We start from the raw sequence: 12,430 nt of genomic DNA, 5'->3' as shown, positions 1-12,430 counted from the left end.
TTTAAAGGAACTTGGCAGAAAGGGTTTTAAGTGGTGTCTAAATAGTGAACTGCAAGGCTGACAGTCACCCTGAGCCTCACGGAACTCAGCTCGTTGGTGATTGTTCCTCAGCTGATGAGAGGAAAATAAGTATTCCTCGGTGTGTGACTTTTGATTCTGATGAGCTTACTGAGGATCCTTCCCCCAAATGATAACTCCTTATTAAAATACCCCGTCTATTTTGGGTTTGCTGGTGTGTGGCAGCGCGTTTGTCGCTTGTTGTGCATCTGACAGCCCGGGCATTTATTGTGATTTACCAGCTGGCACGGGGGAGTTTGATCTAACTTCTCATTTTGCTTGACAGCAACCAGTTTGGAAAGACCTTGCCCTGATTTTTTTTTTTTAGTTTTAATAGAAATTCTCAAAAACTTAGAACTGACAGTGGGGCTAAAAGGCATTTGAATTGAAATAATTAGTCTGGTTTTATTCACAATTTGTTCCTGTTTCTGCGAGTCGGCCGCGTAGAGAACATCCTTCAAGTGAGCTGACTTACAGAAGGTTCCTCCAATTAGTCCTAAAGAGCTTTAATCTCCCCTCGATGTTGAAATGAAAAATCTTGTCATTCAGTTGCTGTCTTGGCAGCCTGAGTGGAAGGCTTTGGAAAATGGCAAGTGAAAGCTGATGCTCTCTCTCCAGTGCAGTTTGACTCATGCCTCTCATGCATATTCACCGTAATGTCCTGTTCCAGGACCAGTAGGATCCCTCTAGAAACACTTTTGGCTTCTTTTTTTTTAAAGTGTTTTTCCTTTAGACCTCCTCTTATTTGAGAGAGGGGAGAAAAACCAGACTTCAATATTTCTCATCTCTTTATTTTCTTAGGAGGAAAAAGCAGTTTCTCTAAATGGTGAAGATGCCTCCTCATTTAATTTCAAAGCCAGCTGACGTGGGGTGTGATGCAATTAATATTTCTGATTATCCCCCCCCCAATCAGTAAAATATGTCTAAATTCAACTTTGAGCCTGAAAACATCTCAGAAATCACAGCGTTCTGTAGTACTGAGTGTGAATGGAAACGGAGTAATTAATGTGGGGGGGAGGGAATAAATAAACCCCTTTTATTTATAACTTTGTTTCCTGGGTGTTGGAGGAAATCCAAATGCCACAAGATTGCGCCGGGGCAGAGTCTGTCTGAGCTCACCCACGGACTGAGAGGGAACGTGGCTTCTCTGGTCATGGCGCCCATGCCAAGAGTCCTACGAAATTTGAAATGAACAAAGCAATGAATGATATTTGGATGTTCTTAATGTAAGAGGAAGAAAGCAATTTAGCCTGGGGCTGACCCAGATCCTGACACTACGGGGAGTTTTAATCAGCACAGTGCCGAGTGAGCACACAGAGCTCCTGAAGTCAGGCTGGTTCATTTTCCATAGGGAAGGGGCTTTGCTGGTGTGACTGTCTTTGATGGTGATTTTTATTTTTTTTTTAATTAAAAAAGAAAATTCTTAGAAGCTCACAGCAAAATGTTTCAGTAAATCCCACTGGCAACTTAAAAACCGGTTGGGAAAAAAGCGTCTTTAATTTTGAAGGGTTGAGGGGGGGTTCAGGGGACCTTCTGAGAGACAGCAGGATCTGGAGATGGAGCTGCTTCCCACTCCTGCAGCCCTTCCTGAGTGAGTCTGACACAGGGCTGGGCTTCAGAGGTGAGAAGAAATGAGAGGTTGCTCAGGCAAGTGGAGGTAGGTAAATTGTTATGGAGCAAATGTGGGTGCAGGGGAGAAATGCAGTCAGCACAGAGCTAAAACCTGCCCTGGAGAGCTGGGGCACATCGGAGTCGATGCCAGAGAGACCATCCAGGGGGAGAAAAGAGGGAAAACAGCATCTGCTGCATGTGGGCTTCCACGTGCAGGGCATGGGAACGAGGATAACGGGGATCTGGGGTTTGGTGGTTGAGGCAGCCAAGGTCAGGGGTGTGGAAAAGGTGTGGAAAGGGTGTGGAAAGGCCCAGCCGTGAGCCTGGCATGGCTCTGGAGTGCAGGAGTGACGGTTCCGGGGTCATTGCTCCGGTGTTGCCAGGGCTGGAGCCTGGCAGGATGCACATGCCAGCACACAGGAGGGCAGGGACAGAAAGCAAACACCTTGGGTGAGTCAGGAGTGCTGGGCAGGACGAGGCTTTCCAGGCAGGAGGGTGGCACCCACAGCAGTGCCTGGAGCTTCCCAAAGCCTCCCGTGGCAAAGGCTGATCCTTGGCTTCTCCTGTCCGAGGGTGGTGCTTGAGAACTCCAAATCAGACAGATTTGAAGATCTACAACATCCAGAAGTCTGTGTCCTTGTGGAGATTGAGTTTTCCCACTAAAAGATCCCCAAGCCTGAGCAGTGAGTGTCTTGGACAGCGAGGACTCAGCACAGGTTTGACAGTCCTGACTCGATGTCTTTGGTCAGCTGAGGTTGGTGAGTGCTGTGACGCTGGGAGCAGGAATTTTAGAACTCTCCTTGGTGGGAAAACTGTTGGGATTGGGTAAATTGGGGAGACTCCTTTGATGGGATGAGGAAAAGTGATTTGCCACTCATCCTTTTCTGGACCTTTTTAAACAGTTCGGTCTCCTGTCAGAGACCAGATCCTGGGATTTCTTTCTCCCTGGGTTTTCCACCAGTTTCCATAGCCTTGTCATGGCAGGGGGAGGGGACAGAGGTCTGGACAACCCAGTTAAGGAGCAAGAGTTGGTTTGATGTGAGCTGGGAAGGCACATCTGGGCATGGAAGTGAACCGTGAGGAGGAAAACAGTGAAAGAACTGCTGAGAGTTTCGTAGGCAACGGGGATTCCTGGAATGGGCAGGGAAGTTCACTCTGATTTGTTTGGATTGCCGGCACTTACATAAGGACCGTGGAGCTTGGGGACACTAATTCAGGCACATTAGCTGACTTAACCCCCAGAGCAGTGACCCGAGGAGGCATTTCTCTGCACCAGCACCATAACCAGTTTGGAGGGTGGGGGGGGGGTGTAATCACATCAGCACCTTGAGGGCTGTGTTGGATCTTCAGGGGCGAGGCCGCGTTATCTCCGGCTCCAAAGAAGTTTGGAATGTGCGTGACCTGACTCTGGACTTGTGGTGGGGCCTTAATTCCATTATGTGCTTTGAAAGGTTATGGAAGGACTGCAGGTTTTTGTAGGACAGCCCTGGTAAACAGCAGTTCAGCTCAGACTCATTCGGGGTCTGCTTTGGGACATGGGGCTCTTTTCAGATGTTTGGGTTGGGGTCAGAGTTACCTCTGCGTGTGCATTTTGTAAGAGGTGAAAAAAAGAACGGGCTGCCATCAGCCACTGCGTGTTTGGAATGAACAGCAGAACACTTTCATGTATGTATTTGTATATAAATGTGGGGTAATTATGTTTTATATACGTCAGAAGACTATTCAATGGGAATAATTTCACTTGTGGTTATAATTTGTTTCAAGATCAATACCATAAGTTAAATAGGCTCCTCCTGAAGGTGGAAATACAGCAGAATCCTGTTCTCTGTGTGGGTGGCTTACCTATTTTAATGCTGCTTTCTTTTTCTTTTTTTTTTTTCCTAAGCAGGAAATAGAGATTTTATATTTATCATATCAGATGAAATTGAAATCTAAATATTTACATCTTTTCACTGGATCTGAGGTTGAGCACCAGCTGTAGGCGTTGCCAAGCTGTTTAGTTGTCTCCTTCACTGAGTAGGTTGATTTCTCCAGGGTGGTGGAGAGAGATGGAGCCTCCTGTTTTGGTGTGTTATTTCCCAGGCAGTCTCTGCAGCTGGAAATCCTCCCCTCTGTGGGTTTGCTGACCCTGCCTCACGTTCAGAGGGGGTTCCAGCCTAAACATGCTGAAAGCTAAACATGTGTTATCTCCAGCAGGATGCAGAGTTAGCTGCAAGCTGTGAAAGTGGAGGGGGAGTTCAGGATCTGGGATGTAAATAACTCGCAGATCTTGGGTGGGGAAGAGCAGAGGGGGAGGGAGGCCTCTGCTTGCTGTTTCCCTGCCAGCCCCATCTCCTCAGGAACAGGCAGAGGTGGAGGATCACTTCTGTTCTAAACGAGGGTAAAACAGAAGCACACCCATGGAGTGTTGGAGGGCAGAGTTCAGCAGAGGAGACAGTGAAATCCCACATTTCTGTCTCCGGTTTTGCTTTGTTTTCCTCGTTTCCAGGCGGGCTGTTGTAATTCTGAGCAGCCTTAACATGGGGCTTTTTGGCTTCTGGTGCACCAAAGCCAACTGGTGGAGAAGAAGAGCACGTAGCCTGTTTTGTTTTCCCTCTCTCCCTTGTTTTTAAACATAATTTATCCAGACTCTCAGGACCCATTGTTTGTCTAACCTGTATCTGGATTGTAAAACATTGTGCTAGGCTTTAACTTCAACAAACAGTAAACATCTTCCATCAAATATCCTCAGAAATGTGTTTAGCACGGGCCCAGTGTGTCCTTTGTTTCTTTTGGGACTGTGGAGTAATTCCAGTGCTGTCTTTTGCTTACATTTAATGCCTGTAAATAAATTTTTCCACAGGGCACCTTTAACGTGCTGCCTGTGTGAGAGGGAAGAGCGTATTTGGGCAAGCCTGCTGGAAGGATTAACAGTTTTAGTCCAGCTTCTGTGTGTTGCTCTGGCTTCCCAGATTCCATTTATGCCTTTGTTTAGAAGAGGTGGTTGCTGAGGGTGGGCACTTTGGTACCACCAGGTCAGATCTTCTGCATCATGAATGCAAAACACCTGGGCAGAGAGGATAGCGAGGAAAGACCTTTTGTCCTCCTCCTGCCCATTTCTTCCTGCAGCTGTCCCAGCAGAAAAAGGAGCTTGCCAGAAAGGGGAGATTTCATTGTCTAGTGGAGCATCTGAATTATCAAAGGCAGATACGTCAGAGCACTTTCCCCTCCCCTGCTCTGTGTTTTGTTCTCTGTGTGTCATTTTTGCTGACAGAACTTGTGTTTTCTTCCTTGTTGTCAAAGTAGAACCGAAAAGCGAAGAGGTGATGTCTTATCTTGAACATTGTTACCAAAACCATCAGCTAAGCCCTGTTGAGAGTGTATTTTAATTCCTGGTTTAAAGGCTGAATGTAATTTGGCTTTTAGACCTCCCGTTCTTCCTAAATCAAGTTTATGGTACCAGCAGCTGGGAGTGTCAGCTTCTGATTAGAAACAGGTTTGGAGCCACTAAAAAACTCCTTGAAATCAGTTTGACAACTGTTTGAGAACCATCTTTTTAATATTCCCATCGAGTTCCCTGCCGAGGTCTCTCGCTGCAAACTTGTAGATCTTGTAGATGTCAGTCTTTGCTGCATATTTTATTGAAGCTGCTCTTAAGCTTCCTGGAGGAATGCACAGAGATAAGCTTCTCAAAGCTTTTTAAAAAATTCAGTTTTACATGGAAACCTGGAGTCAGCAAGACGAGAGTTAAACGGGCTGTTCTTTTTGCTTTTGTTTGGGGTTTTTTTTTTGGAGGTTAAATCTCAATTTCTCCCCAGAGTTTCTGGCTGTGTAGCCCAGCTGGGTGTCTCTGGACCTGCAGGGTGCAGCCAGTTGAGGCAAATCCAGCCCAGCAGCACCGTGGGTGGCACTTGGGGTTGGGCTGAGGGGTCTGGGAATGCCCAGGTTGAGGTTGGGAGGAGGGAAGGGAGACCCAGAGGTGCTTTTCAAGCTTCCTTCCTGCAGCCTCTGTGGCCTGAACCACCTCGAGAACTCCAGGCAGCATCAACACAGGCACCCCCCCCCAGGGCTCCACCTTGCAGGGATCAGAAGGAATTCCATCTGGAGGTGGGAGAAGCAGCCCTTGCAGCCTTTCTTTACTCGAGGCTGGCACGGGGAGCAGAGTGAGTGACACATTTCCATTTGACTCATCCCTCCTCAAAGTGGTGACACCCTTGAGTCCCGGTAAAAAGGAGCCCTTGGAGCTGAACTGGCACATCACAGAGCAGGTGTTTGCTGGTTGTTTGTTTGTTTGTTTGTTTTTTCCTTTGGGTTTTGTCCTTGTAAAGAAAATTATTTCGCCCTTCCCTGCGATGGGATGAAGTTGATGAATGCTTTCCCTAATGGTCTGGGTTAAAAATAACAGGAAAACCTGATTTTCAGGTGGAATGTTGGATGTTGGCTGTAGAGGTGGCCAAATAACCTGCTTGGAACAGTTGTGAAGCCCTTAAAAAAATAAAATAAAAGAATAAAAAAAAAAAAGTGAGTGCCCAGTAGCCAGATGGTTGGAAGAGAACACCCCACGATCAATGAGGCAATATGTAAATATTTTCGATCATTACCACAGTACTGCTGTGTTGACATTGAAATTCAGAGTGTTATTCCCGGGGACTCCTCATTGATCAGCAGATGAGCTCTGATAAAACAGAGGATAAAAGCACAATACCGAGCACTATTATGGATCGTGGGTTTTGTTGACCAGGACAGGCTTCCATCAGGGGCTGGGAATGGATTTCAGACCCTCTTTAAGGATGTTACTGAGCCACTGTTTCTTCCCTGGCTGTCAGCTCCCAACTAAAGGGTGTTTTATTTCTTGAGCTGCTTTATTTAAGGTGAAATACTGCAGAGCTGACTAATTTTTCTGTGCTAATTGCCACATTTGTATGGGAAAGGGGCAAGGTGGAAGCTGATGTCGAGCTCTCTGTTTGAAATATTCCTGGCTAGAAATGACTGGAGAATAATATAAATCAAAGAGTTGAATTAAAATCATTTTTTTGGGGGAAAAAAATCTTCCTGAAAACAAGCTGGAGAGACCCTGTGTGGCTGATTCACTTAGAAATCTTCACAGGGGTGATGGCATTGTCATCCATAAAACATGGAGTGCCTTTGGCATACACAGGTGCTGAACCCACCCTGAGGCTTTGTCTTTTTTTCTTTTTTTTTAATTATTTATTTTTAATTTTTCCTCCTCCACCACTTTTTGTGCTCTTGGAAGAAACAAATCCTGTAGGTTTTACTGCTCTCGGAGGGGAGTTTGAAGCTTGGCTCTAAATAGATGCTTTTAAAAGCTGCTTTTTAAGCTCTGCCCACCTCAAAGCAGTTCCGTGGCAGGGGAGAGCAGGTGCTGCTGGTGGTGGCTCCTGGGATCCCACCATGGAAGCAGGAGGTCCCCTCTGTTTGGGATGGATATTTGCTATTAAATGTGACCCTTCCTATTTTACACAGGCTGATGTGCTGTTCCTAAAAATCTCGAGTGCAGGGGTATTTTTTAATATCTTTTATTCTTGCAGTCTGATCAGAGCAACGTGTTGTAATACTTTCCCCTCCAATTCTCCCATTTAATATGAGGGAATAATGACTTTTAAGGAAGGAATAATGACTTTTAAGGAAGGAATAATGACTTTTAAGAAAGGAGGGAGAGGGCTTTAGGAATGAAAAGGTCATTACAGCTACAGCAGGGTCCAGCTTCTGGAAACATTTTGCTGTTTGTTTTCTCTCCCTTCCCCTGGGGTCTGGCTGCTTGCAGCGAGGCCAGGACCTCGTGCTCCCTTGGGAACAAAACTCCAGGGCATTTTGGAGGGTCCAGATGCTACAAACATCAGAGAGGGGAAAACGGCCTGGGTGCCTTTCCAAGCTGTTCGTGTTTTCCAGTTAACTGCTGCATTTATCCTGCGTGTTGATTGATTTCCTGGCACGTCCTGCAGCCTGTCCCTACAATCAGAGTTCTTCAAGATTTGGAATTTTTTTTTTCCCCGCTCTGGTTTGTTGATTTTCAGTCGCTCGCTCATATCCCCTTATTTTTTTTAGGGTGACTTAGAGGAGAGCAGAAACCACCTCCTCTGAGGAGAAAGGGCTCTGGAGGCTCTCCGTGCTCTCAAACTGATGCTTCCAAACCGTGGCCATGTGGGGTTTGACCACAGCTGACACTTGGTAGGGCTTAGTATTTATTAATGCAGATTGAGGTGAGCTGAACCAGCTGCGGTGTTGGGGAGGGAGAGTTTTGCTGCTTCATTTCTCCCTGTTAGACGGTGCTCCCAGGGGCTCTGGCTGTGCAGAAACACCGTGTGAGTCTTGCTTTTTTATTGCCAGTGCTTGGCAGGACGCTGGTTTTGGGTGTGAGGCCACTTGTGGTGGTCACCAGGTGTGGCTGTGGGAGCTCTGCCCATCCCACCGACATCAAGGGGTTTTAGTGGTGCCTCTCTCGGGGAAGGGCTGGAAGGTGAAGTGCAGCACCAGCAGTTCGGCAGAGAAGCCTTCAGAAGCCAGCAGAAGGCATCTTCTAATTAATTAATCATCCAACATGGCAAGGTAAATGTCAGCTCTGTTAGTGCAGTGTGGTGTGTGCAGCATTTGGGATAAAAACGAGCCGTGTGGCACCTCTGCCTCCTTGCAGAACTCCCTGTGAATGTGCCTGTCAATAGCTGGGGTCTGCTTTCCTGCACCTGTGGGATGGGCTGTTGTGCTGCTGCTCCAGAACAAACTGGGCTTTGATTTGGCTCTGAGTCCCCTCTGATGCCCAGAGACTTCCTCGGGGAGATGCTTCCCTGGAAGCCTTTCGAGGAAGGGAGGGAGTTTGAAACGTTCCCCTTTGCAAATCACCCATCAGAAAACTGTTTTTATTGCCTTTTGGGAGCCCTTGCATCGACTCACCTTTCTCTGGTTTTCTTGGGTGGCTTTTTCCCGGTGCTTTGGACAACCTGCCCCTTGTTTAACAGCGCTGGAGCCTCCCCCGCTTGAGCAGTTGAATTTTGAGGCAGGAGCAGTTTTCACTGTGGATCTGAGTTCCACACAGCACAAAGTGCTTCTGAAATGCAGCCAGAGCTAATGACTGTAAATCTACAAGAGGCTTAAAACCTGACCAATTTTAAGTTTCAATTTTGCCTCGGTAATCTGTTCTCGCACCTAAAAATAAGTAAATTAAGAACAGCAGCAGCAAGGCCTCTGCAAACTGCAGTGACTTTAAAAAGTGATGACTTGGGAATACAGTCAAGGTGAATTGTTTATGATTATTCCAGAAAACAAGTTTTAGAAAGATGTCATGATTTCCTAGGCTCCATTAATTATCTATTACTTTTGGAGGTTTGCTGACGGTGTTTCTGCTTTCCCAGAGGCAATACTTTCAGTTTCTGTTGCGCTCAGATGGTTTTGCTTTTAATCACTTTCGATTTCGGTGCCATTAGCAGGGGCGCAGAGAGCTGGCTTTCTGTTTGCAGCAATTGTTACAGACTTTAAGGTCACCGAAAATGAGAACTTCTGTCATCCTTCCCCAGTCTACAACCCAGGGGGAAAAAAACCCCACCAAAACCCAGTCCTAAAATAAGAAAGAATAAAGCAGGTGGGAAGATTGATTTCCTTAGATTGAGGAGGCCCTTCAAGGTTTGTAGCTTACCTGGGGGGGGCTTTTGGAATTGCCCTCACCCCAAGACTGAAACTCTGAACCCCTGGGTCCAGGTCCTGCTGATTTGGAGAACTTTGCTCCACAGGACCAGGGAGACAGAGCAGGGCCTGGGTTGAGTGGGATTTTTACAATTTCTTTACTAAAATGTAGGTTGTGGTGGATGGTTCTTTGGGGAGGGTGTTGTCTGGCGTATCCAGGTCTAGAGAAAAGTGCCTGGCTCGTGGAAAATGTAGAAAGGAAGGATGTGGACAAATCCCAACGTGCCTGAGGAGGGAATTGTTGTATCACGTGTAAAACGTGGTAAGACTCAGACAGACCAGATGTGTATTGAGTTAAAAACTATGTATCCATAATAAACCCTCACGAAAAAGAAAGGTAATGTGAGGATTCTTGTTTACTTGCAAATCAGAGTGGTAGAATGGCTGAAAGGACTAATGAGATACTCGCTTTTCTGAAGAAGTGTTTAAAAATTCAAAGGCAAAGCAAGATTAAAATGTTGTATTTAAATACGTTTCCATCGTGCACATTTGAATAGTTGCTTTAGAGAGAAAATCCTTTGGGCTTTGAATCGTTGCATTGTGTGTAACAGTGGGGAAGAAACATTTGAAATTTGCTTTCACGAGAAGAATTTTTTCTTAAAGGATTCTTTAAGATTTTGGTGGCTTAATTCTGCCCCAAAGTACACAGAGAAATTCTTGACACAGGTTTGTGTCTGTCAACTCATCAAATATTTTCTCTTCGGCTGTACAGATGTAATTTTAAAAGTGGTGATGATTTTCAGTGTTTAATTGTGTTGTGAGCCTGAAGGATCAATTTTATTTACGAGCTGGTCTTGACTGTGTTAACGTTGGCAACGAGATCAATAGTCGGTAAAAGAGAAGAAAACTCAGATTCAGTTTCAGATAAACTCAGATCAGATCCTAAACCACAGCACCACAGACTGGACTGAAGTTTCCACCACAGATAAAGCCACATTTATTAGTGGCACCACAGAAGGGTTTGAGATAGGTGAAGCAACTTGATGCCTGGCACTTTATACTATTTTTTTCATTAATATTATTTTAAACCCAGCCTGGGAAAGCAGAAGTGGCATTTGGGCTCTGTGTGCCTGGCTCAGCTGTGAATCAGCAAATGACATTAATAAGCATTTGTGGACTAAATATATTTTTAAGCTGTCTGGCTGCTGCTCTCGCTGAGATTTCGGAGATTAATGGGCCTTCGATGTTCCTCACGTTTGCTCTTCCTCCAGGACCGATCTGACCCGTGCAAGCACTGTTACATTTTTTAAATTGCTGTGCAAGAAGGTACAAGAGGAGAGAGCAGTTAGTGTTTTTTTAAACTCTTGGTGAGACATCAATCTGCCTGTTAACTGAAGCAGCCTTTGCAGCTAAAGGCAGCAGTGTTTTCTCCAAGCATTTCAGGTTCTTTAGTGCAGGGAGCAGAGTATGTTGGTGTTTTAGTTATTTTTGTGTGTAACCCTTCGTTTTTTGGGTGCCGGTCCTAAGGCTTGGAGGCAGGTTCTAATCAAGGAGATGAGCTTTTATTTGGGGGGTTGTGGCCCCAGATTTGCATGTTCTGATGCAAAGCACAGGGAAGGACAACCTTCCCTGCTCCATCCCCCTGGCAGACCGTGTGCTGTGGAGAACCCTGGCTGGTTGATGCTCTGGTTGATGATTGGAGAACAGCAGGGCAGAGAAACCAGGATAAGACCTAAAGAAACTTGAATATCCTTTGGGGGGATGATGGCTGGTAGTGGGCAGCACATGTGCGTGCCCTGAAGTGCAACCCAGCTGCTCTGAAAGCATAATGAAAAGCAGGGTTTGGAGGTAAAGATGAGACTCTGCCTGAAGGAATCCCTTAGAAAGACGAGGGGCTGCTTGGAATAAGGAAGCAAACCACGTAACCTGCTCAGCAGGGAGTGGTTACAGGTTCCTTCTGGCTCTCGGCTCTCCTGGCAAAAATCAGCCTTGGGGGAGAGCAGGTGGCTGGGATAGGAGTGGGAATGGGCTGCCTGGGGTTGTGTGGGAAGGGAGCTGGATCTGCCCTCCTGGGTGCTGTTGGTTTGGGCCTGGCTGCTCCATCCCTGCAGCAGCCAGGGGAGCTGCCTTCTCCTTCTCCTCCTTCTTCTCCTCCTTCTTCCAGGGGTGGAAGGATTCGGGGGGGTTACCCAGGCAGCTCCAGCTCTGCTTCCACCCCTGAACGTGGGATCCTGCCCAGCCCCTGGGGGGCTGTTGGGAGGAACGCTGTGCTGTGCCAGGATGATGATTTGTCTCCGTGGAAGTCGTTCAGCACCCAAATTAGAAGGGAGATGCTTTAAAGGGAAGTGTTTCACAGAGGGAGCACGTGAGGGTGGTCAGTGCAATGCGCCTGTGTGTTTTCTCCTCTCTCTCTCTCTTTTTCCTTCTTAATTTCCATGAGTTCGAGATGACGATGACTCATGGCTTGGAAGGCACTTTAAATCCCCGAGGTGCTCATTGCCGCCTACTATCACGTATTGAATTTCTGCCATACCGGAGGGATGTCTGCACAGAAACTCTGATGTGCAATTAGAAAATGTTGTAGCTTTGTGTTGTTTGCATAGGAGCCGTTAGCATGGAGTGACTGGGAAAAGGATGCAGCTTTATTCCTGCTCCTGATTTCCCATGGGCATGGCAGTTAAGCAACTGTGTTTTGTCTTCCTCTAGGATGTTGACACATGTGGACCAACAGTGACATCCTTTTCCAGCAATGCTGTCTTTACTCCCTCCTGCATTCAGAAGCATCTAGAGAGATATTTTGCAGAAGGTAGGTGCTGACATTTCAGCTGGGTGGCTGTTCTTTTGCTTCTGGATTAGGAAAAAAAAAAACCCCGTTTAGATGTTACTAGGGAGAATGGTAATTAATCTGAGGGTTACTACCTCGCTGCTGGTGAGAGGGGATTAACCTGAGCTTGGGTTCCACCTGAATAGATGCTGGGGGAAAATGTGCTTAAATGGAGTCTGGAAGAATGGCTGCACGAGCTCTTTGGGAAGGGCTTGGCACTCCCAGGACATGGTTGGCTTAAATTGCATAGATGTGTGCACTGGTGATAAACCTCTTCTAAAGAAAGCTCCCTGCCTTTCTCTTAGTCAGCAGATTTGTTCCTTT

The 12,430-nt window shown here is 46.5% G+C and overlaps 1 protein-coding gene across 1 annotated transcript in view; it reads left to right on the top strand.

The window, feature by feature from the left end:
- Positions 1-11,752: 11,752 nt before the first annotated feature.
- PITPNM2 (phosphatidylinositol transfer protein membrane associated 2) overlaps positions 11,753-12,430 on the top strand; it is a 112,312-nt gene continuing 111,634 nt past the window's right edge. The window contains 2 exon segments of the mRNA XM_050318802.1: positions 11,753-11,771; positions 11,989-12,088. The gene's annotated coding sequence lies outside the window, so the exon portion shown is untranslated.

This window comes from Myiozetetes cayanensis, unplaced genomic scaffold (genome assembly GCF_022539395.1).
Source record: "Myiozetetes cayanensis isolate MyiCay16 unplaced genomic scaffold, myiCay2020 scf21, whole genome shotgun sequence".
Taxonomy (NCBI): domain Eukaryota; kingdom Metazoa; phylum Chordata; class Aves; order Passeriformes; family Tyrannidae; genus Myiozetetes; species Myiozetetes cayanensis.
This window is presented reverse-complemented; position numbering and strand designations above follow the sequence as displayed.